The sequence below is a fragment of the Tamandua tetradactyla genome, chromosome 3, assembly GCF_023851605.1.
Source record: "Tamandua tetradactyla isolate mTamTet1 chromosome 3, mTamTet1.pri, whole genome shotgun sequence".
Taxonomy (NCBI): Eukaryota; Metazoa; Chordata; class Mammalia; order Pilosa; family Myrmecophagidae; genus Tamandua; species Tamandua tetradactyla.
Genome location: NC_135329.1, coordinates 15,724,993 through 15,748,349, shown reverse-complemented (window position 1 = coordinate 15,748,349; position 23,357 = coordinate 15,724,993). Strand labels below are relative to the sequence as shown.

Below are 23,357 nucleotides of genomic sequence, written 5' to 3'. Positions count from 1 at the left end.
TTATTTCTTAATGTCTATGGGAAATATGTTTGAAATAGGGCCAGTTTAAGTTCCTTTATTTTCTAATAAGGACTTTTCCTGTGGCTGCAATCTATAATATACAATTGCATATGCCATCTATCACAAGAGCATCTTATGTTTCACTGAATGATCAGAGACCCCCTCCAGACCATCCCTAGGATTTTCTGAGTTTAATTACCTATTCTGCAATCTGATATTTAGACAACTCTTTAGGGCAATGAAAACCAGGGGAAAGGGTAAATATACCCTTAAAATATAACCTCAAAAGGAGGTTCAGATATTGGGATAAGAAATATGTTATCTGACATTTTCTGTGCTGAGCATGGCATCCCCGAAGTACTAAAACACTACAAAATGGAATGACCTTCCTTAAGAAGGAAAATAGGGTTTGGCTGATATGATCTTGCCGAAATGAAACCTGCCATCCATCAAAGAAGGATGATTTTTCTTTGAGTTTAAATAACCACTACTCAGTCAAGGTATTCTCTTTGATGAATATATATTAGCTACATTTTGAGGCTCAGATTATCAGCTTTAGAGTGACCCACAGGTTATGGAGAAATGCTTTAAGTTATTCTTCAAACCTTCCTGGTAGGGACTTGCAATGCAATATACTTCTGCCTAATGACTTTCTCTTGCCCTGTCTGAAATCAGATGCTGCTTAAAGACACCTAGAGACTGACTAAGAGGAAAATAAAACGTTTCCATATGGCTCTTCTGAACAGCTGAAAGTGAAAAGAAATAGAAAGAAAAGAAAAAGAACTACTGAAAATGGTGAGGATGCTCACACTACCCCAAATCATAACTCAGCTATCTGGCAGGCTTCAATACCCAGAACTTAGAAGCAGAACCTCTAAGTAACTGTAACTAAAATGGATGGTGCTTGCAATGAGATTTATTCACTTAACTTGTAGACAAATCTTTCAGACACTTAGTCCAGCCTATTTATGATTATTTTGTACTATTTTAAATACGTTTTCCTACTTGATAGCTGAACTGACATGATAACATAAAAATAAGAGTGTAGAAATAGGCAAGATTTTTTTTTTGTCAATGATCTAAAGCAGTTGAAATTACTTCAAGTCAGAAGAAAGAAAATCAGTAATATCTCAAAAAACACAGTTCCTTTGATGGGTTGGGGGTGGGGTGGTAACCTTAAGAGTGCAGTGGGCCCTGAGGAAATAGTTTACTATAAATAGCAAAAAAAAAAAAACCCACTACTGACCTTAAATTACCAAGAAAAATTAAATTTAGAATCTTCTGTGGAGAGTCTCAATTTTTATTTTTACTTAACATGGACACAAAAAGACTCTTGGCATTTAAGGAAGTTTTCAGCTACTTATAGCATTTTACCATTAATTATTTCTTATTTTCTCTCTGCTTCCAGCCCTTCCTTTGATCCTCTGGATGTGATGCTGGGTCAGGCGATGCTTCTGTCCTCTTTCTTCTTATTAGTAGCTGGCACCGAGAGGCACTGGAAGGCAAAAGGAGACAGAGTGGAGAAGGGAACGAGGATGGTCCTCCCTTTGTGCTTTCCAGTGACCATCAGCATTTCTCAAGCAGGGACAGACAGATGGTTCCAGCCTATAGAACCTCTTGACACTCCTGGCACCTGTTTCAGCTGTATTTTTCTGAATTCCTCATCCACAAAATTCTGAGCAAAATAAAATGGTTTTTTTGTACCACTAAATTTGGGGGTAATTTGCTATGCTATGAAGGTAACCAGAACACTGGATTTTTAAAAAATTCATTTTCATAGTAGATGCTTAAATAATATTTCTGAACAAAATAATAAATACAAACAAACGAGGTGGGAGGTGGTGCTAGCAAGACACCAAAGGGATACTCCATTTACTCCCTAAGCATGCACCAATTTGTCCCTAAAGTGAAACAACAATCCAGAAGCAAATCCCACTCTACCAAGTCGTTGTGTATAATAGCTTGACTTATGTACCCCAGATAGACGTGTCCTCAACCTTAATCCATTTCTGTGGGCATGACCCATTGTCAACAGGACTTTTGATGAGGTTGCTTTGAGCTAAGGTGTGGCCCCACTGAATCAGGACGGGTCTTAATCCTGTTACTGGAGGTCTCGTAGAGTAGGCCACAGAGAGAGAAGCCATGGGGAGCAGCCAGAAGTCGGCAGTCCACGGACCCAGAAGAAAAAGAATTTCTATCTTAGCTTCAGCCAACCCTCTTCTCCTAGGGACTCCATCAGAATGTACATTGGAGTTTGTCGCTTGCAACCTGCCCTTGGAATTTGGATTTGCAAATCCCCATGGTCATATAAGCCAACTCCTATAAGAAATCTCATAATGTTTACATATGTATATTTTATAAATCTCATAATATTTATGTATAAACGTATATAATATGTTATATAATATATAGTAATATGCTGTATATATTACATGCTGTATATATACATATATATATATATATATACATATATATATATATATATATGTCTCCTGTTAGTTCTGGAGTACCATTGTATGGAGAACCCTTAATACAGTGTGTGTCCTTCTCTGTCTCATGAAGAGGAAAATCCTTTTTTACCTTATGACAGGGGAAGAAGGCTTGCTGAATATGGACACAAAGATGTAATTTCTAAATTTCCCAGATCTCCGCCTTAAGTTCCCTTTTATTGTCATCAATATCCTGAGACTAGCCTAGATTTTTTTCATGCTATTTTTAGAACCAAAGAAACTGATGCTAATAAAATGCTTGCATCATCTCTTGATCCTAAAATCGGCAGACGTCTTAAAGAGAATATTACAACTTCCAGCATTTTTGATAGATCAGCATAGAATTTCCAGGTGAAATTCACATTTAAATTGTTGACATGAATACCGCAGAAGCAATAGGCACACATAGCTTGGTTTCTAATACTATTCTTCAATAAAAGGAACTAAGGCTAATTCTAGAACTGAGGCAGGAAATATTCAAGATGTGACTGTAGTATATTGTAGTGCCAGAAAGTGAAAAAAAGTGTTCAAACAAACATCGATGGGGTTATGTCAAAGGGACACAGAAATCAAATAAATGTATTCTCAATAGCCAAAGCTGGTGCAGTCAAAATCTGAGCAACAAAAACAAGGTAGTATTAGGTTATAACAAAAAGTGTTAGATAATCCATCAGTCCGTACTAATATAAAAAAAAGTGATTGAATAAAATAAATCCATGGAGGGAATCGATATATTTCCTGAGCAGAAGAATTTTAAATAATTTATTTAGATCCTCCACTCTTAAAAAGGTATTCTATAACTCCCCACTTCTTTAGTGTGGGATGCACATGGTGACCTTCTTCCTAAGAGTGCTATATGGGAAAAGAGATATTAAAAAAGTAACTTAACAGTGGAGAAATTTGGCAAACACTACCTCAAGCCAGGGGCTAACGTTAACATCGGCAATCATAAGTCATGTTGGTAGTATGTATCCCTGACATGGCGTGATGAGAATGGCACTTTACCTCTGTAATTTTTCTCCCCAAAATCCATGATTCCTGTATATACATGAGAAAAACATCAGACAAATCCTAACTGAGGGGCATTCTACAAAATACCTGACTGGTAATCTTTAAAAGCTGTTAATATCATAAAAGACTAGGAAAGTCACTTAAACTGTCACAGCCAAGAGGGGTCTAAGCAGACATGAGGACTAAGTGTGATACGATATTGTGGGTGGGATGGAGGGGGGAAAAAATGACATTAGGGAAAGCTGAGGAAATCTCAATCAAGTATTGACTCTAATTAATAATAATGTATGGATATTGATTCATTAATTATGATAAATATATCCTACTGATAAATTAGCATTAATATTAGTAATGTCAAAGGGACTGCTACTGCAAATAGAAAAGGGAGCTTTATTAACAGGATAACAATTCATGAATTGGGCAACATCAAATCAAAGCAGGTGTTTCCAAGCCTTCAGGGGCACTGGAATTTACAGTCCAAAAAAAAGGAAATGGTGGTTGTCACATCAGTTTTGTTCGAGATGCTGATTAGAACATTGAGGCAGAAGGAAAATTGTCCAAAACTGATTGGTCACAGCTTACACCTCTTTTTCTTGTCCTGTTTCCTGTAAGTCCTGTTCTCCAAACCTGGAAGACTGCACTACTGGAAGTCCGATTGCAGTGGTGAGGGTTTTCCACCTTGGACACCAACTTTGCTGGAATCCATTTTGCAACCCGGAGCCTGTGCATCAGGTGAGAGTTCCTTCAACAATAAAAGACTAGTATGTTAGTGGAAGCAACATGGGGACGGTGGGGAAATTGGGTGGGGGGATATTGGGGACTCTCTGCACTACCCTTATAACAATCTGTAAGTCTAAAACTGTTCTAAAATAAAAAAGGTGGGTTTTGTTTTTTTGTTTGTTTTTTTTTTAATGTTTAATGTCCTTATGTTAGCAACACTCAACAAAGTAGCTTTTCCATGTACACAATCGGTCTCCTAGGCTGGTAGGTTTACAAGAACAAGTTAAACCTATACATGTGGCTCCTCGCAAAGGGCAGCATTGAAATCCTGCCCAGTTTGGTGATTAATAGTGTGGAAGCTGCCATGGTGAGGCGGTTCCAAATATTTAGAGAAAGCATTTGAGTCATCTGCCCACTCTCTCCTTCATTAAATTCAATTTGAGGACTATGGATTTCAATGTAATGAAATCTTGAAAACAATAGCAAATTGTTCCACAGACATGAGGCGCCGTGGGGGTTGAGGCCCACAGGTCTCAGGGCAGAGGAAGGAACAGTCATTGAGGCAGTGACAGAATCACATTGTTAAGATGGTCCCAGAACATCACGACTACACCCAACTCTGTTCCAGCCCCTTACCACCTGTTTGCCACAAAGATTTCTTTGAGGTGTAACCTCTCCCATGGGCCTGGAACACAGCATTCCAGCTGCTCAGTTCATCTTTCCTCCTTTCTGACTCTCCACAGGCCACCTCTTTGTCAGGGACCAATTTAATGTCCCCTCTACTCTGCCTTTTCAAGCCACCTAAACTTTTTTAAGTCAATCCCATCTATAAATTTGTCACTGGGTCTAGGAAAGAAACTCATCTAGATTTTGCCTCTTTTGAGAAATTAATGAGTAGCTAACAGGAGTATTATTATTTCCTATGTATATATACATAAAATAAAAGCATGAGGCAGGAACTCTAAAATGCAACATCTTGCCCTTTCTTTCTCATTCCTTTCAATGTTTAGAGCAGTGCTGGGCCTGACCTATGCCGGACCTCAGTAAGTGCAGAGTCAGTGAACATAGGGTGAGTGGGTAAATGAACAAGTGAAGGCCTGTTCTGACATAGAGCTCCAGTCATAAATGGAAGACGCATGGGGAAGAACCAGTCAACTAAGCAAAGAATCAGGTCAACACAATTCCTTTTTGTCGATTCTCACTCTTCCCCAGTGAGCTGTCAGCTTCCTGTTGAGATGAAAGGTGGTTGTTTTCAAATTGTCATGGAAAGGAAAGTGAGAGGGATTCAAAAGAAAAACGAATGATTTTATAAACATGGTCCCCTACATTAACAGCCTTTTATGAACAATAAAATGTCATAGGAGGCAAACCACACATGAATTTCTTTTCCTACGGCCCAAGGGAAAAATAATCATTGAACATCTTTCTTTAATCAAGTCTGCATTTCCAGTAATGAAGAAGCTCAATTTCATTTCCTGTTTATGGAAAACTTTTAGCCACTAAATGCAGAGGAAAATATTCATTTGCTTCCCATAAATGTATCACCCACTCACCAATGCCCTGTCCTTTTTAAGATTTCATTAATGTGACTACCAGTAACTCAAAGGCCAATTTGAGAGTAACCTCATGTTCTCTTTATGTGTCCTGCAGTTCCATAGGGGCAGAGAATCCACTGGCCTAATATTTCATTTTGTTTCATTCCTAGGGGGTTTGGTAAGTAGACTTTTAAACTCAACATGGAGTCTCTCAGTGACCCCGGAACTATTCATTTTGTAAAGGTGGCCTGCCTAAATTCGTGCCTTTTAGAGATCTCTTTTGTTATCAACTAAGCGAAGATTAATAAGCAATTACATGGCATGTTCTCATTGCTTGACTTCTGCTGGCAAATGCCAGAACTGAACATTTGTTCAAACTATATTCTTATTCTGCAACGCCACGGAGAGGTGGCATCATAGATTGTTGCTGCTGATGCCACAAGTCCTTGGCAGGGGACAGCACGTAACTCTGCCTCTGTAATCTGTTTAAGACAAAAATTTTTTAACCTGCATACTTTTGTTTACTGTGCCCAGATGGTGTATGACACTTTACCAATAATATATTTTAAAGAACTTATGTTAACTCTTCATTTTGAAATAATTCTACGTTTACATCAGATTATTTTCCCCTCTCTCTCAATCTCCCTTCCCTTTTCTCTCTCACACAGAAAAATCAGTGTGTTTATGTAGATTTGTTCCTAAAAATGGGAGCATTATTCTCTTGCAAAACCAGCATTCAATTTTAAAAATGAGGAAATTTACATATATACACTTCTATTATCTCATCGATAGTCTTTATTCAAATTTTGTCATTTGTCCCACTACATGCTTTACAGGCTGAAGATTTATTTTCCTAGTCCAGGATCTAATCCAGGACAACATTGTATTTGGTTGTCTTGTCTCTCTATTCTCCTTTAATTCAAAGCCTTACCCAGCCTTTCTTTGCTTTCAGGAACATGATCGCTTTTGAAGCGTACTGGCCGTTTATTTTGTAGAATGTGCCTCAGTTTAGGATTTGCTGAAGACTCATTCTACTTAGATCCATCCACAAAATGCACTTTTTTTTTTGGCAAGAATGCTACAGAAGCAAAGTTGTGTCCTTCTCAGTGCATCCTAGAGGAGTCATATGGTACTGATTTGTTCCATTAATGGTGATTTTAACTTTGTTTACTGTGCTGAAGTTTCTCATCAAACTGTCACCCACTAGTTTTAGCACCCATTGATGATTCTTGACTGAAAGGATTATTACTGTGCTATTTGCCAAATGGTGATTTTCTGAATTCATCATGCTAGCTATAGTCATTGCTTGAAATTCTACTATAAGGAAGAAGTTTCTTTTCTCACTTATTTATTTGTTCATTTATATTAATACAGACCTATGGGTTTTTAGTCTGAGTTAAAAATCCAATATTATTATTTATTTTGATGCCCAAATTGCTTCAAGTTTGGCCAGCCCAGGCCTCTTCAAACTGGGTCCCATGTTCTTTTGACGTATCCATCATTCTTTGAACAGTTCTTTATTTCTCTGGCATCAAAAGGTATTCTAAGATTATCTTATAATGTTCCATGTCCAGCTTTGGAATTCTTGATTTCTCCAAGGGTATCCCTAATTCTTTTCATTGAAAAACTATTTAAAAATCAAGATCTAAGACTAGATGTGATAATTGCCATCGGTAGTGTCATTTTTTCCAAAGAACTCTCAGTGATTAGAGCTAAGAAAGGTATATATATGCATATGTCTGTATACAAATATATCCACACACAAACATGTATGAATTTACATTTGCATTACTTATATTTATTTGCAAATCTATATAAATATATTGGAAACTATGAGTTCTTACTTTCAATTCCAGTCTTAGACATGACTTCTTCAGAAGGAAAGGCCTACAAACCAAAGCAAAATAACTAAATACAAACAATAAAAAATCCTATTCAACCCACATCTAGAAACATTAACATATCAAATATAAAGAGAAAATACAAAATGAGCTTTAAAAGAGCATTTGAAAAAATGAGAATCAAATTGGACACATAAAAACATGAAAAAAACTTTGGGCTTGTAATTCTACACCCAGAAAAATCCATATATTTTAAAGTTGACAGCATGAATAAATATTTGGCAACTGAGATAGAAAGGCATAAATCATGAATAAGAGGTAGAATTTGCCATGGAACTTGATAGCCTATTTTTAAAATTCAAGTGAAAGAGAAATGTTTAAGAATACCCAAGTCAACTTTGAAAGTGGAAAAAATAAAACAGGGAATTCTTGTTCTAGCCAATATCAAGACACATTATAAAGTCTAAATATCAAGGCAATGTGCTGTTAGGGAAACAACAACAACAAAAAAACAAAATAGGTCAATGGCACAGATCAAAGAGTCTACAAGAAGAACATATAAAATATATAAAATCTGGAGACTTCCTGGAAGATGGCGGCTTAGTAAGACGCGCGGATCTTAGTTTCTTCTCCAGGTCACCTACTAGGGGAGTAGAAACGATACAGAAAGCGCCCAAAGCCACAACAGAGATAAAAAAGACAGCGTACCCCATCCTGGAACGGCTGGCTGGCTGAGAGAAGCAGCTCGGGTGAGATCGCCGAGGCGCGCGGGCCTTACCGGGCGGGGTGGCAAGCGGCCGGAGTTACTCCCTTCCCCCTTCCCGGGCCGGCTGGGAGAATTGGAGAGGTGGTCCCCTGAAACCAAGGCGGCTGGCGCCCACACCACGCGCAGCCCCCGGACCAACTGAGAGAATTGGATTGGAAACCCCCAGGCCGCGGAGAACGGTGACGGGTGCGGGAGGCCCCTTCCAAACCCGTGACTCCCGGGGAACGTGCACTCTCTCGGGCGGGCCGCTGCCGCTGGCGCCCTCCCGCCACGCTTGTTGCCCAGGGCCGACTAGGAAATTCGGACGGGCTCTTTCCCTGGCTGCGGCGACCAGCAACCCTCCCTGCATTCGGACCCCGGGCCGGCTCAAGCCGCTTCGGCTAGCGAACCCCCAGGACGGCGAGAGTTTTCCAAAGTTTAAGGTCCCACAGCACCTTTTACTGGTGGGACCCGCAGACAAACGTGTGCCACGAGCGCCACCTACTGGGCAGGATAAGAAAAACAGAACCCAGAGATTTCACAGAAAAATCTTCCAAACTTTTGGATCCGTTACCCAGGAAAATCTGTCTAAATGCGCAGACGCCAACAGAAGATAACGGATCACGCTCAAATAATTGAAAATATGGCCCAGTCAAAGGAACAAACCAATAGTTCAAATGAGATACCGGAGCTGAGACAACTAATCCTGAATATACGAACAGAAATGGAAAACCTCTTCAAAAACGAAATCGATAAATTGAGGGAGGACATGAAGAAGACATGGGCTGAACATAAAGAAGAAATAGAAAAACTGAAAAAGCAAATCACAGAACTTATGGAAGTGAAGGACAAAGTAGAAAAGATAGAAAAAACAATGGATACCTACAATGATAGATTCAAAGAGACAGAAGATAGAATTAGTGATTTGGAGGATGGAACATCTGAATTCCAAAAAGAAACAGAAACTATCAGGAAAAGAATGGAAAAATTTGAACAGGGTATCAGGGAACTCAAGGACAATATGAACCGCACAAATATACGTGTTGTGGGTGTCCCAGAAGGAGAAGAGAAGGGAAAAGGAGGAGAAAAACTAATGGAAGAAATTTTCACTGAAAATTTCCCAACTCTTATGAAAGACCTAAAATTACAGATCCAAGAAGTGCAGCGCACCCCAAAGAGATTAGACCCAAATAGGCGTTCTCCAAGACACTTACTAGTTAGAATGTCAGAGGTCAAAGAGAAAGAGAGGATCTTGAAAGCAGCAAGAGAAAAACAATCCATCACATACAAGGGAAACCCAATAAGGCTATGTGTAGATTTCTCAGCAGAAACCATGGAGGCTAGAAGACAGTGGGATGATATATTTAAGTTACTAAAAGAGAAAAACTGCCAACCAAGACTCCTATATCCAGCAAAATTGTCCTTCAAAAATGAGGGAGAAATTAAAACATTCTCAGACAAAAAGTCACTGAGAGAATTTGTGACCAAGAGACCAGCTCTGCAAGAAATACTAAAGGGAGCACTAGAGTCAGAACCAAAAAGACAGAAGAGAGAGGTATGGAGAAGAGTGTAGAAAGAAGGAAAGTCAGATATGATATATATATAATACAAAAGGCAAAATGGCAGAGGAAAATATTATCCAAACAGTAATAACACTAAATGTTAATGGACTGAATTCCCCAATCAAAAGACATAGATTGGCAGAATGGATTAAAAAACAGGATCCTTCTATATGCTGTCTACAGGAAACACATCTTAGACCCAAAGATAAACATAGGTTGAAAGTGAAAGGTTGGGAAAAGATATTTCATGCAAATAACAACCAGAAAATAGCAGGAGTGGCTATACTAATATCCAACAAGTTAGACTTAAAATGTAAAACAGTTAAAAGAGACAAAGAAGGACACTATATACTAATAAAAGGAACAATTAAACAAGAAGACATAACAATCATAAATATTTATGCACCGAACCAGAATGCCCCAAAATACGTGAGGAATACACTGCAAACACTGAAAAGGGAAATAGGCACAAATACCATAATAGTTGGAGACTTCAATTCCCCACTCTCATCAATGGACAGAACATCTAGACAGAGGATCAATAAAGAAATAGAGAATCTGAATATTACCTTAAATGAGCTAGACTTAACAGACATTTATAGGACATTACATCCCACAACAGCAGGATACACCTTTTTCTCAAGTGCTCATGGATCATTCTCAAAGATAGACCATATGCTGGGTCACAAAGCAAGTCTTAACAAATTTAAAAAGATTGAAATCATACACAACACTTTCTCGGATCATAAAGGAATGAAGTTGGAAATCAATAATAGGCAGAATGCCAGAAAATTCACAAATACCTGGAGGCTCAACAACACACTCTTAAACAACGAGTGGGTCAAAGAAGAAATTGCAAGAGAAATTAGTAAATACCTCGAGGCAAATGAAAATGAAAACACAACATATCAAAACTTATGGGATGCAGCAAAGGCAGTGCTAAGAGGGAAATTTATTGCCCTAAATGCCTATATCAGAAAAGAAGAAAAGGCAAAAATTCAGGAATTAACTGTTCACTTGGAAGAATTGGAGAAAGAACAGCAAACTAATCGGAAAGCAAGCAAAAGTAAAGAAATAACAAAGATCAAAGCAGAAATAAATGAAATTGAAAACATGAAAACAATAGAGAAAATCAATAAGACCAGAAGTTGGTTCTATGAGAAAATCAATAAGATTGATGGGCCCTTAGCAAGATTGACAAAAAGAAGAAGAGAGAGGATGCAAATAAATAAGATCAGAAACGGAAGAGGAGACATAACTACTGACCTCACAGAAATAAAGGAGGTAATAACAGGATACTATGAACAACTTTACGCTAATAAATACAACAATTTAGAGGAAATGGACGGGTTCCTGGAAAGACATGAACAACCAACTTTGACTCAAGAAGACATAGATGACCTCAACAAACCAATCACAAGTAAAGAAATTGAATTAGTCACTCAAAAGCTTCCTAAAAAGAAAAGTCCAGGACCAGATGGCTTCACATGTGAATTCTACCAAACGTTCCAGAAAGAATTAGTACCAATTCTCTTCAAACTCTTCAAAAAAATCGAAGTGGAGGGAAAACTACCTAATTCATTCTATGAAGCCAACATCACCCTCATACCAAAACCAGGCAAAGATATTACAAAAAAAGAAAACTACAGACCAATCTCTCTAATGAATACAGATGCAAAAATCCTCAATAAAATTCTAGCAAATCGTATCCAACAACACATTAAAAGAATTGCCATACGACCCAGCAATACCATTGCTAGGTATCTACTCAAAGGACTTAAGGGCAAAGACACAAACGGACATTTGCACACCAATGTTTATAGCAGCATTATTTACAATTGCAAAGAGATGGAAACAGCCAAAATCTCCATCAACAGAAGAGTGGCTAAACAAACTGTGGTATATACATACGATGGAATATTATGCAGCTTTAAGACAAGATAAACTTATGAACCATGTAATAACATGGATGGACCTAGAGAATATTATGCTGAGTGAATCCAGCCAAAAACTAAAGGACAAATACTGTATGGTCCCACTGATGTGAACGGACATTCGAGAATAAACTTGAAATATGTCATTGGTAACAGAGTTCAGCAGGAGTTAGAAACAGGGTAAGACAATGGGTAATTGAAGCTGAAGGGATACAGACTGTGCAACAGGACTAGATACAAAAACTCAAAAATGGACAGCACAATAATACCTAATTGTAAAGTAATCATGTTAAAACACTGAATGAAGCTGCATCTGAGCTATAGGTTTTTGTTTTGTTTTGTTTTGTTTTGATTTTACTATTATCACTTTTATTTTTTTCTCTATATTAACATTCTATATCTTTTTCGGTTATGTTGCTAGTTCTTCTAAACCAATGCAAATGTACTAAGAAATGATGATCATGCATCTATGTGATGATGTTAAGAATTAATGATTGCATATGCAGAATGGTATGATCTCTAAATGTTGGGTTAATTTCTTTTTTTCCGTTAATTAAAAAAAGAGAGAAGGGATAATTGGAGCTGAAGGGATACAGACTGTACAACGGGACTGGATATAAAAACTCAGAAATGGACAGCACAATACTACCCAATTGTAATGCAATTATGTTAAAACACTGAATGAAGCTGCATGTGAGGTATAGGTTTTTTGTTTTTGTTTTTTTTGTTTTTTTTTTCTTTCTATTATTGTTTTAATTCTTATTCTGTTGTCTTTTTATTTCTTTTTTAAATCGATGCAAATGTACTAAGAAATGATGAATATGCAACTATGTGATGTTATTAAGAATTACTGATTGTACATGTAGATTGGAATGATTTCTAATTGTTTTGTTAATTCTTTTTTTAATTAATAAAAAAAAATAAAAAAAAAAAATAAAAAAAAAGAATTAAAAAAAAATTAAAAAAACATAAAAAATATATATATATATATATAAAATCTCCCCTAATCTCTTATATCATTAAAGCATCATATATTGAAAAGAAATTCTGATATAGTCAATAGTATTGGGAAAACTGGCTCCACACTTGGGAAATTATAAATCCATGTTTTTCAAAATTCACAAAATATATTTTATATGGACTGTAGACCTACACACAAAAAAGTATACAATGTCAGAAGAACAGTCGCTGATACATTTAACAACATAGAGTGTATTTGACCCTCTTAAGCTGGATTCATAAACTAATTGACAATGGAAAACACTGAATATACTTTCAATAAAATTAAAAATAATTTAAGGCATAAAAAAACTATAAGTCATAGTATATCTTTTAAGAAAGATCTGCTCTGATAATTATAAAAAGAATTCATTTCTTACCAACTAATGCAAAAAAACAAACCAGCTAACCAACTGACCAATGAACAAACAACCCACGGAAAAATTAGCCAAGAATGTGAAGAAGAAATTGAAGAGGAAAAACATAAATAGCTACTGAATATATTTTTTAAAAGGTTCAGCCTGGCTAGTAATCAGGAAAAATGCAAATGAACATAAAAATGTACCCTTTTCACCTACCACACTGGCAAAAATTTAGAAGTTTGACAATATCTAATGAGAGAAAGAGAGTGAGTGTATATGTTAAAGAGAGAGAGATGGAATCGAGAAAGCAAAAGAATAACACAAAATTAATTATCTAGAAAGTAATCAATCGCAGCGATTGTTCCGGAAAAAAGAACACAGGCTTAGAAAGTTTTAAGTCTGACTTTTCCTATTTCCTGAAGAATTGCATTCAAGAACTGAGGGATGAAGCTACTGTCAAGAAGTTTGGTGACCACCTCCCCTCAGTTCCAATGCTCAATTTTACAGGTTCTCTTTCATTTTTTATTACAACCCAAGATTCCCCACCACCAATGACAACTTTCCAGAGGTTATTTGGGAATTCATAAGGTTCTTAAAGAGTAACAACAACAAATAATAAACTTTTCATCTGATACATTTTCTTCCTTGGTTGTTTATGGTCTGTGCTTGCCCTTTAGATCGTGAGTTCCATAATGAAGACAGAGACGTTTCTGTTTTCATCCCAAAGACTAGAACAGACAAGTACCCTCATAAACAAAAATTTGACTACCATCTATGAATTTCAAGAGAGAGAAATATTTTGCCCCGAACTATAAATAATATTCCATTTCTGGAGGAATGGCAATATGTCTATTGCCATTTTTCAGATGATCTGTTTTTCAAAAAACAGCACTTCTCTCAAGAAGTCACTGATAAAAGCATGTTATGGGAAAAACATTCCTTCACATATGGTCCCACTGCTGTCACTGCCTTTGGGGGGAGGGGGTTGGTTTAGGAGCACCCAGAAGGGTTTTAACGGGGTCACTGGAGCACAAAGATGGATAACACACATCTGAAACACAATCTGGGTATACATTTGAAAAGGGGGCGTAAAAGTAAATGAAGCCAAATATACATTTGAAAGTAAAAACAGCCATAGTGAATAAAATTATACATCCATATGAAGGGAAATTTAGATAAATGTTTAAAAACGAGGGATAGCAGAATATAATTCCATCCAGAAGTAAATAAAGGAATATGATACTTAATATGGGTAGAAGAGTCATGACCGTTGTTCAAGGGATAAAATGTTACATACTTTTATTAGCATCTCATCTAGTGACTCCTATCATCTCCATAGACCAATAGCCACACTCAGATGAAATCAGACAGTTCATATTCAACATACCTTTATGTCGACTATTCCAGAAGTTAACAACTCAAGTAACACAATTCTAAAAATGGTATTTTTTTTACTTTATTGTGAAAAGAACCATCCTGCCAGACTAAAGAAGAATGTGTACATTTAAGTTTTAAATTAACTCTGTACATCTCAACTGCTTCTGGGCAAGAAGTGGGATGAGAAACCATCTCAGCACCTGAGGTGGACAAATTCCCCAATGCCCTTTTCAGATGTAGTCGAGAAGGTTGATGAAAAAAGAAGAACTTCCCTGAAGGCCATCAAGGGCATTCTCTACTCTCAAATTGGAAGGCCCAGTAAATATCTTCCCAATCGATTTTTAAGAATTGCTTAAAAACCTCTGACAGCCGTATGTACCCCTTTATTCTCCCTTGTAAAAAGAAGTTCTTATTGGCTGTATATCAGCTGTGTGTGTTGGAAGGCGCCAGGTAATTTTTCTTTCTGGTTCATAAGCCTCTGTGTGGAAGTCCCATTTTTGGGTCTGAGTTAGACTATTGCACATTTTCCCTGGTAATGAGACTACACAGCATCATCAGCAACCTTGGACTTTCAGCTTGATGACATGACTGGACTTTTGGTTTGTTTCCTGATTGGAAGGGGTGTGGGCATTTTGCATGTGGGAAGGAGAATGAACAGAATGTTTGGTGCCTACAAGAGGGAACTCTGATTAGTCATTGAGGATGCTCACAAATACTCCATTTTTCCACCTTCCAGGAATATGGTAGGAATGAATTCTCCACTTCATCCCCCATCTTGTAGATAAATGTGGCCAAGTGCTCTGTGTTGCCCAATGAAATGTAAGCAGAAGGACATGCTGTCCTTCCATGTGTAAGCATTAAGAGTTGGTACTCGATTAGTTATATTCTCTTTCTCTTTCCAGATTGTGGCTGCCCCATCAGCGTGTGCCCTGGAGAGGGAATGAAGCAAAACTGAGCCCACTGATGGCTCTCCATGTGCCTGCATTATGTATGAGGAGATAAATCTTGTTTTGTTAAACCACTGAGATTTTGGTCTTGTTCACTATGACAGTATAACCTAATCTATCCTGTCAATTATCTTATTTAAAAAATAAAAATGCAATAAAATATTAACTGTATAAGCACATTTTTATATGTGTACATATGCATATATATACGTATCTACACGTATTCCTAGAGGGATGTCCAGGAAAAGTAAATTAGAATAAAATGCAAATGATGACTCTTCGTGCGATGCTTATCTAGTAAGGGAAATATAATATGGAACTTAGCCCAAGTTGCTTTGAGAAATTCTCACTATCATCTAAAAATAACTAACTTAGCCCTCAGTACAGCAGATCATGTGCAAAGAAAGCTTCTTATAGCCCTTGAGCTGGGAATATGAGAAAGCAAAATACCAGTCAACAGTCAAAATAGCAATGGCTAGCTTCTGGGACTTTTTCTGACTTAAAAGTCCTTTATGGCTAAAAATCAGAACAAAGACAAATGCATATGCTCCCTTTTCTCACTACCAGTCAGAAACATTTTGAAACAGAAATGAGTGAGTCTCATTTATTTTTACATTCCTCTGCTATGGGTGTCAATCAAACGATAATTGAAATATTATCAATTTTTATTTATCAAAAAATAAAAGGATGACTGGACTATTGGATAGAATCTGTATCAATAGAATTGTATTTGTGGTGAACACAAACCTTTTTGATATGTACAATTCAATTTTTGAAGCCAAGTGGAGGAGGGTATAATCACACATATACACACATATTTCATTTTTTTCTGAAATCTGTTGATACCACCATTTAAACATCCCATCTCTGCTCCTATTCTCCAGCACCATGGCTTAATTTGGAACCTCATTAAATCTTGCTTGGGTGATTAGAAATCAGATGCCATTTGTGCATTGTTACCCTGTAATCTCTACACAGTCCTGTGAATGTAAAGGACATCATGTCAATCCCTACTAAAAACAGTGTAAGCTTCCAAATAGAACAGAATCAAATTCAACTCCTTAGCAAGTAGAAAGAACACTCATCTGTGTCTACTTACATTTTGCAGTGAAATTTTAACTCTTTCTTTGTCAAACACTACATTTTGTGCATTACTTGAGCTTATTGTCATCTCATTGATATATGTCATAAACTTGCATGAACTGTTTTACTGGCATACTAGTCCCTGCACAAGGACTGATCCATATGCCTAAGAATCACTTGCACATCAATAAATAACATCATTTAACTATTACTATTTATTAAGTGCCTACCAGTTGCCAGGCACAATGCTATACTTTCCATCTATTTTCTTATTTAATTCTCTCAAGCTTCTGAGATAAGTACCATTAAGACCATTGGACAGTGTGGAAACTGCAGCTTACAGATAACAGGGAGCACAGCTGAGGTCATATGGCTAATAGATTTGAGAGCTCCAGCCAAACCAGGGCTTGTTCTACTCCAAAGTCCATTAACTACCATCTGATATTGCCTCAGACCAAACTCCAATGTTAGTTTCTCTACAGGGTCTTTCCTGGCACCTTGATGCAAAGATATTGCCCATAAATGGTGTCTAAATTCTTTTACAGGACATAATGTATTATAATTAATTGTTTCACATCTCTCTAAGTAGACTTTCAAAGGATTATATCTTATTCATATTTGAATTTTCTTTTTGGACATCACTGATGAACACAGTGGTTAAGACAAGGGATTTAATAAATATTTGGGAAAACGGAGGTGGGAATAGTGTGTGGAAACAAGAATAAAATCTGTTCACAGTGTCAGAGAGAAAGAGGTGAAGAGAGAGAATATGGACAATTACAAAACAAAAATAGTACAAACATTTATAAGCATGAAGATCAACTATTTTGAACTTCAAAAATCCAGTAGAACACTGAGCAGCATCCAGGGAAGAGCAGGCAGGAGGAGGAGGCCAGTAAATTATGGTAAATACCAGTAAACTGCTCTCTCCATGCTACACTTATAGGCACCTGAAGCCCACTCTTGGGGCAGACAGCAATGGAGTCTGGCCTCTGGTGTAGCTTGTTGTTGCCAGAAGGAGACATAGAAATCTACTTCCCCAAGATCTATGCTGGGCACAGGGCAGTTGTTGATCAGGGTTGTTGTTTGTCCACTCTGGATCAGCGGGGCCTGGCTCTGAGGGTGGCCATTTTTCCAGGTCACTTAGACAAAGGCAGCAGAAGAGACCGAACGACAGTAAATTTCTTCAGCGTTGCAGATGACAGTTGAAGGGCTGTATTTGCTGGGCAGAGCAAGAGATTGCAGTTTTGTGGAGCACGGAAGACGCTTTCGGTGCCCATTTGCCACTCCCTCATGCCCTCTCCAGGGCAGTTTGGGGTGGCCAGTGCTCCCTTTGGGAGCCCCTGGCTTTGTTCTGGCTGGAAAAGACTGATTTAGGAAACTCTTTCAGGCGTGCCCCTTTCCCAGAATTTGCCCTCCAGGAAAAAGCAACACCACAAGAAAGTAGTGTAAGAAGCAATTGAGACAGGTGGCCTAGGGCAAAGGCTGCCTGCTTTATCTCCTGCAACGAGTTAAAGGTGGGGAGATGGTCTGTCTTTTGCAAAGTCGAGGAGGCATTCAAACTGCAAACAGGGGAGCTCCTAAGTCACTGGCTAACACAAGCCCAGGACAAGCCCCAGGTCCAGAAATGACAGGTTGGGCCCTGCACTTTGCATTCGCCTGGATGGACCTTACCAATGGCAGGGCCGACACTCAGGAAAAACTCTGTCATATCACCATCTGGTTACAAAATCAATAGAGAGACATCTTAGGGAATAAATCTGAGTTAACATTTTAAAGTATTAAAAGGTACAGTGTACAACAAAAGATTACAAGACAAATAAAGAAGTAGGAGATGATGGCCCATCCAACGGAAGAGGAGAGAAAAACAGAAAGCATCAAGAAGAAGAACAGACTGTGATCATACCAGACAAAAGACTTTTAGAAAATGATGGTCAATAAGCCCAAAGAGATGAAGGAAAATACAGAGAAAAAATCTAAAGGATATCAGAAAAGCAATATATGAAACATAAGAATCTCAATAAAGAGATAGAAAATTTAAAAAGGAGCCAAACAGAACTATTGGAGTCAAAGGCCACGATAACTAAAATGAAAAATTTCCAAGAGGGTTTCAGCAGGAAATGAGACTGGCGGAAGAAAGAATCAGCAAACTTGGAAATAGGACAATTGAAATGAGTAAGGCTGAGAACCAGAAAGAAAAGAGAACTATAAAAGTGAAAATAACCTAAGACACCTCTGGGACACCATCAAGGATCCCAATATACACACGGTGGGGGGGGGGGGGGGGTGGCAAGAAGTGGGAGAAAGAGAAAAAGGGCCACAAGGAATATTTAAAGAGAAAAGCAATGTGTTAAGTACAAGGGAGTTCCAATTAGAATAAGTTCTGATTCCTCATCAGAAACCATGGAACAAGCAAGTGAGTTGAAATACTTAATGTTCTGAAAGAAAACAGTTGCCAACAAATTATTTATATCCAGAAAGACTTTCTTTCAAATGATTAAGATATTAATACATTTGATATTAAGACATTCCCAGTAAACAAAAGCTAAAGGACTTCACCTCCATTAGACCTGCCCTTCAAGCATGGATAAAGGGAGTTCTTCAGACTGAAAGAAAAGGATACTAGATGGTGTATGTTAGTTTGCAACCTGCTAGAATGCAATATATAAGAACAGAAATGGCTTTTAAAAGGGGGAACTTAATAAAGTACAAATTTACAGTTCTAAGTCAATAAAAATATCCAAACTAAGGCATCCAGAAAGTACCTTAATTTAAGGAAGGCCAATGTGTCAGAAACACCTCTGTTGGCTGGATAGTCAGTCATGTGGCTGGCATCTGCTGGTCCCTTGCTCCTGGGCTCCATTGCTTTCAGCCTCTGTTTCTGTGGGGTTCCTCATTTTGCTTCTCCAAGGCTGGATTTCATTTTTTGGCTTTCCTTGGCTCTCTTGAGGTTCTGGCTTGCTTAACATCTCATGGCAACGTTTTCTGGGCTCCAGCATCTCCAAACATTGATGTCTCTGTTCTCCAAGTGTTGGCATCTGTGTCAGCTCTGCTCTCTGAAGTTTCTGCCAGCTTTGTCATTTCTGTTGGTTCTCTCTCTGTCAGCTTTGAGGCTTCTGTCATTTCTAACTCTCTCCAAAATGTTTCCTCTTTTAAAGGATCCCAGTAAACTAATCAAGACCCACCCGAATGGGTGAAGTCACATCTTCACCTAATCAAAAGGTCACACCCACAAATGGATGCTTCACATGTCTATGGAGATAATCTAATCAAAACTTTCCACAACAATCTTGGATCAGGATTAAAAAAAATGGCTGCCTCTGTAAGATCGAATCAGGATTAAAACATGGCTTTTCTGGGGTATGTAGTACTTTCAGACTGGCCCACAGTGGTTCAAAGTAGCATAAAGAAATAAAGACTTCCAGAAAAGCTAATCACCAAGGTAATTATCAATGACGGTACTATAGTATTGTATTGTTTGGTATGTAACTCCACTTCTTATTTCTTACAAGGCTGAAATGAAAGTGCATACAAATTAATGATATGTAAAGCTTTGGACATTCAATGTACAAAGATATAATTGTAACAAGTACAAAGAAAGCTGGGAACAAGAGGAGTGTAGAACCAGTATATATATCTGGGAAGATGGAAAAGTTTTGTTAATGGCTGGTGGTGATGGTAGCACATTCTGAATGCAATTAACAGCACTGATCTTTGAATGTTGTTGAAAGGGGAACTTTTAGGTTGTACATACGTAATTAAAATAAACATATTTTTAAAAACCCAAGGAACTGCACAACACAAACAATAAACCATAAATTTTAAATCAATTACATTGCTTTCACCAATTGTAATAAATGTAACACACCAATGCAATGTGTTAATTGTAAGGTGCCGTATGGGAATCCTGTATTTTATGCATGATTGTTCTGTAAACTCACAACTTCATAAATAAATAAATGAATACATAGACACATAAACAAACAAATTAATTAAAAAACCCAGTCAACAACAAAAGTAGCGATGGACATCAAACTGTGCTAAAAATTACTAAAGCAAACCTGTATTTGAAGGTTAGGACACAATGACCTCTTGACAGTTTACTGAAAAACAACATTATCAGCACAGCCTGCATCATCTGGCATATCCTTTCAATCCGGTCCTAGGAAATTAGACAAATATGTTGAAACATCTAATCTCCATGCATTTTCATATAATCATGGATATAAAAAAAAAAACAAAACGAAGAAGAGAAAAAAAACGAATACCCCTGAGTTTTGTGCAGTCTGGCTTCAGGAATGCCCTGAGGAGAGCAAATGGAAATACCATCAGGATGAGAAAACTGCTGCAAACGATGGGAACAATTTCAGAAGCACTGGGTTGTGCTTGAAATGGAAATTTATCTTTGCAAAATTCTAAACAGGGGAAAAAGCCATCTGAGGTCAGCCAAGACTAGCTGAAGAGAGAGATTAGCTGAGTGTGTGAGTAGAGAGTGAAATGCTTAAAGAGTAAACAAACCCTGGACACTTTCCAAGGAAGCTTTTTTCAAACTCAATTTGCACAAACTTCTGAATCTGTTTTGCTGCAGAGAGGAAGGAAATCAGTGTCAGTAGCCTCGTGTCTGAATGTTACACCTGGAAATCAATTTTGTAACCAAAGGACCACCTGTTAGGCTTACTTTATCTTAATACCACTGTAAATGCCTCAATTAACAAATATTTACTGAGGAGCTACAATGAACAAAGCAGTATATGACCCAGGTGGTAACCAGAATTTGATATAAACATCTGAGAATGGACTGCTTTGGGTAATTTTATCACATTAGTGGCCATATTCATTAGTGTTTACTTGGAAGAAGAAAAATGAGAGAGTTCCAAGCAACTTTATCTAGTTCTCAACTTCTGCAACCTCATTAAAATATATATAAACTTACATCGTAAAATTTTTCTAGCACTGACTGACTCAACTTTCTTATCTCCAATTCATTCCTTTAAAAAATTACACATCATGTCTATTTTTAAAAATGCAAATATTTGAGAAATAAATTTATGAAGAACTAAACAGGCATACCTGTATCCACCAACCAAATTTAACAAACATAATTTTTCCATATTTGTCATAGATCATTGCTTTAAAAAAAAATCACCGAAAGCTAAAAACTTCCTCTCCTATTCCATCCCTTCTACTTCCTTCCAAGATGTTATCACTATTTTCAGGATGTTATATGACATTCCTGTGCTTATAAAATTATTTGGTATGTGTATAGAATGTATTTCCTAACCCAGCATCGTATGTCTTAAAATTGCTTCTTGAAATTTGAAAGTTTTCTTTCACCTTTAGGACCTTGATTTACAGGAAATTTCATTTTTATCGCGATGTGATAGTGTATGGGACTTACTAGCAAGGACTCTGGCGCCTGATTGCTGGTGTATAAAGCAGCATTCTGCCACTTACTCACTGTGTGACTGTGAGCAAATTCTGTTTCTTTGGGATTCAATTTGTTCGTCTGTGTAATATCTCACTGGCATGTAAGGAGGTTAAATGACTTAGCACATGCAGAGCATTCTTAGATGAGTACTTAGCATGTAGTGATCACTCAACAAGAACGGTTTGTTATTGTAGTTGTTATTTTCAGTGTGGCGGATAGAGATCTAACATAATTGGTTATGAATGGATAATTACTCCAACAATATTTATGACAGCTCTTTTTATTTCCCACTGTAGATTTATAAAGCCGCCTCAGATGGTTAGCCTGCATGAGCATACATGCATGTCTGTTCCAGGCCTCCTCTGATGCTCAATTGTCTCTCCACGCATCTGCGTCACACTCAACAGCCTTATAAAAACTCGTGCTATCTGAAATTCACTCTCGTCTCCCTATTGAGGGTAATCTTAGTAATCTTTATCTTTCATATTAGTATTAGTGTCTTTCTTATATTCTTTGTAAAAAGAAACAAGCAAACAAAAAAAATCCACTGTTGGGATAGTGGTTAGAATTGCATTGAAAATATTGTGTCTTCCTATTCAAAAACCTGTTTTATACCATCAGTTATTTCAGTCCTTTTTAATATCCTTCAATAAAGTTTGAGAATTTTTCCATAAAGTATATTCCCTACCTTTCTAAAATGTATTCCTATGTGCTCTTGTTGCTATCATAGATAGGATTTTGTTAGATTATATTTTCTAAATTTTTACTGTGGCTCAAAAGAGCATTGTATGTTGTACATTGATCCTATATCCAGTAATGCTGATGTACTTTTATTAGTTCTAAAGTTTGTGCATGTTCCTTCTTTACTATGGAGACAGTCATGTCACCTTTGATTAACGTTCGTTTTGTTTCCTCCAAATTACCTGTCTTTCCCATTTTCCTATCTTACTGGGCTGGCTAAGACTATGAGTACAATTTCACAGAAAGTGCTGGTAACAGGCAACCTTGTTTCTTTCTCACTTTAGAGGGAATCTTTCATCTTTGACCATGAAGTACAATATCCAACTGAGGATTTTGTTCAATACATCTAAGGAGAAACAGATCTGTCCATTCTTTCAGCTAATGGATGGATGTGTTTTTATTTTCCTTTTACCCAGAGAATCCCAGCTCAGGACTTTATGCAGGAGTCTGGATAACAGACTGCTTTTCCAAGCGGCCTGATGTCATGGCCCCTGCCCCTTCTCAGGCGTCACCTCCCTAGTCCCAGCACCGAAAGCCAGCACTGGGATCCAGTTCCCTTCTGGGCCAGCAGAGCAGCACTTCC

General features: G+C 37.5%; 1 long non-coding RNA gene across 2 annotated transcripts; it reads right to left on the bottom strand.

The window, feature by feature from the left end:
* Positions 1 to 6,523: 6,523 nt before the first annotated feature.
* On the bottom strand, positions 6,524 to 20,983 carry LOC143677062 (uncharacterized). Of its 2 annotated transcripts, XR_013172366.1 has the most exons (4): positions 20,874 to 20,983; positions 20,667 to 20,767; positions 19,371 to 20,118; positions 6,524 to 7,642 (listed from the first exon to the last, which is right to left on the bottom strand). It is a non-coding gene; the product is annotated as an uncharacterized LOC143677062 (long non-coding RNA). The 2 variants fall into 2 exon arrangements; XR_013172365.1 differs by lacking the exon at positions 6,524 to 7,642 and having other exon boundaries at positions 18,898 to 20,118.
* Between the last annotated feature and the right edge of the window lie 2,374 nt (positions 20,984 to 23,357).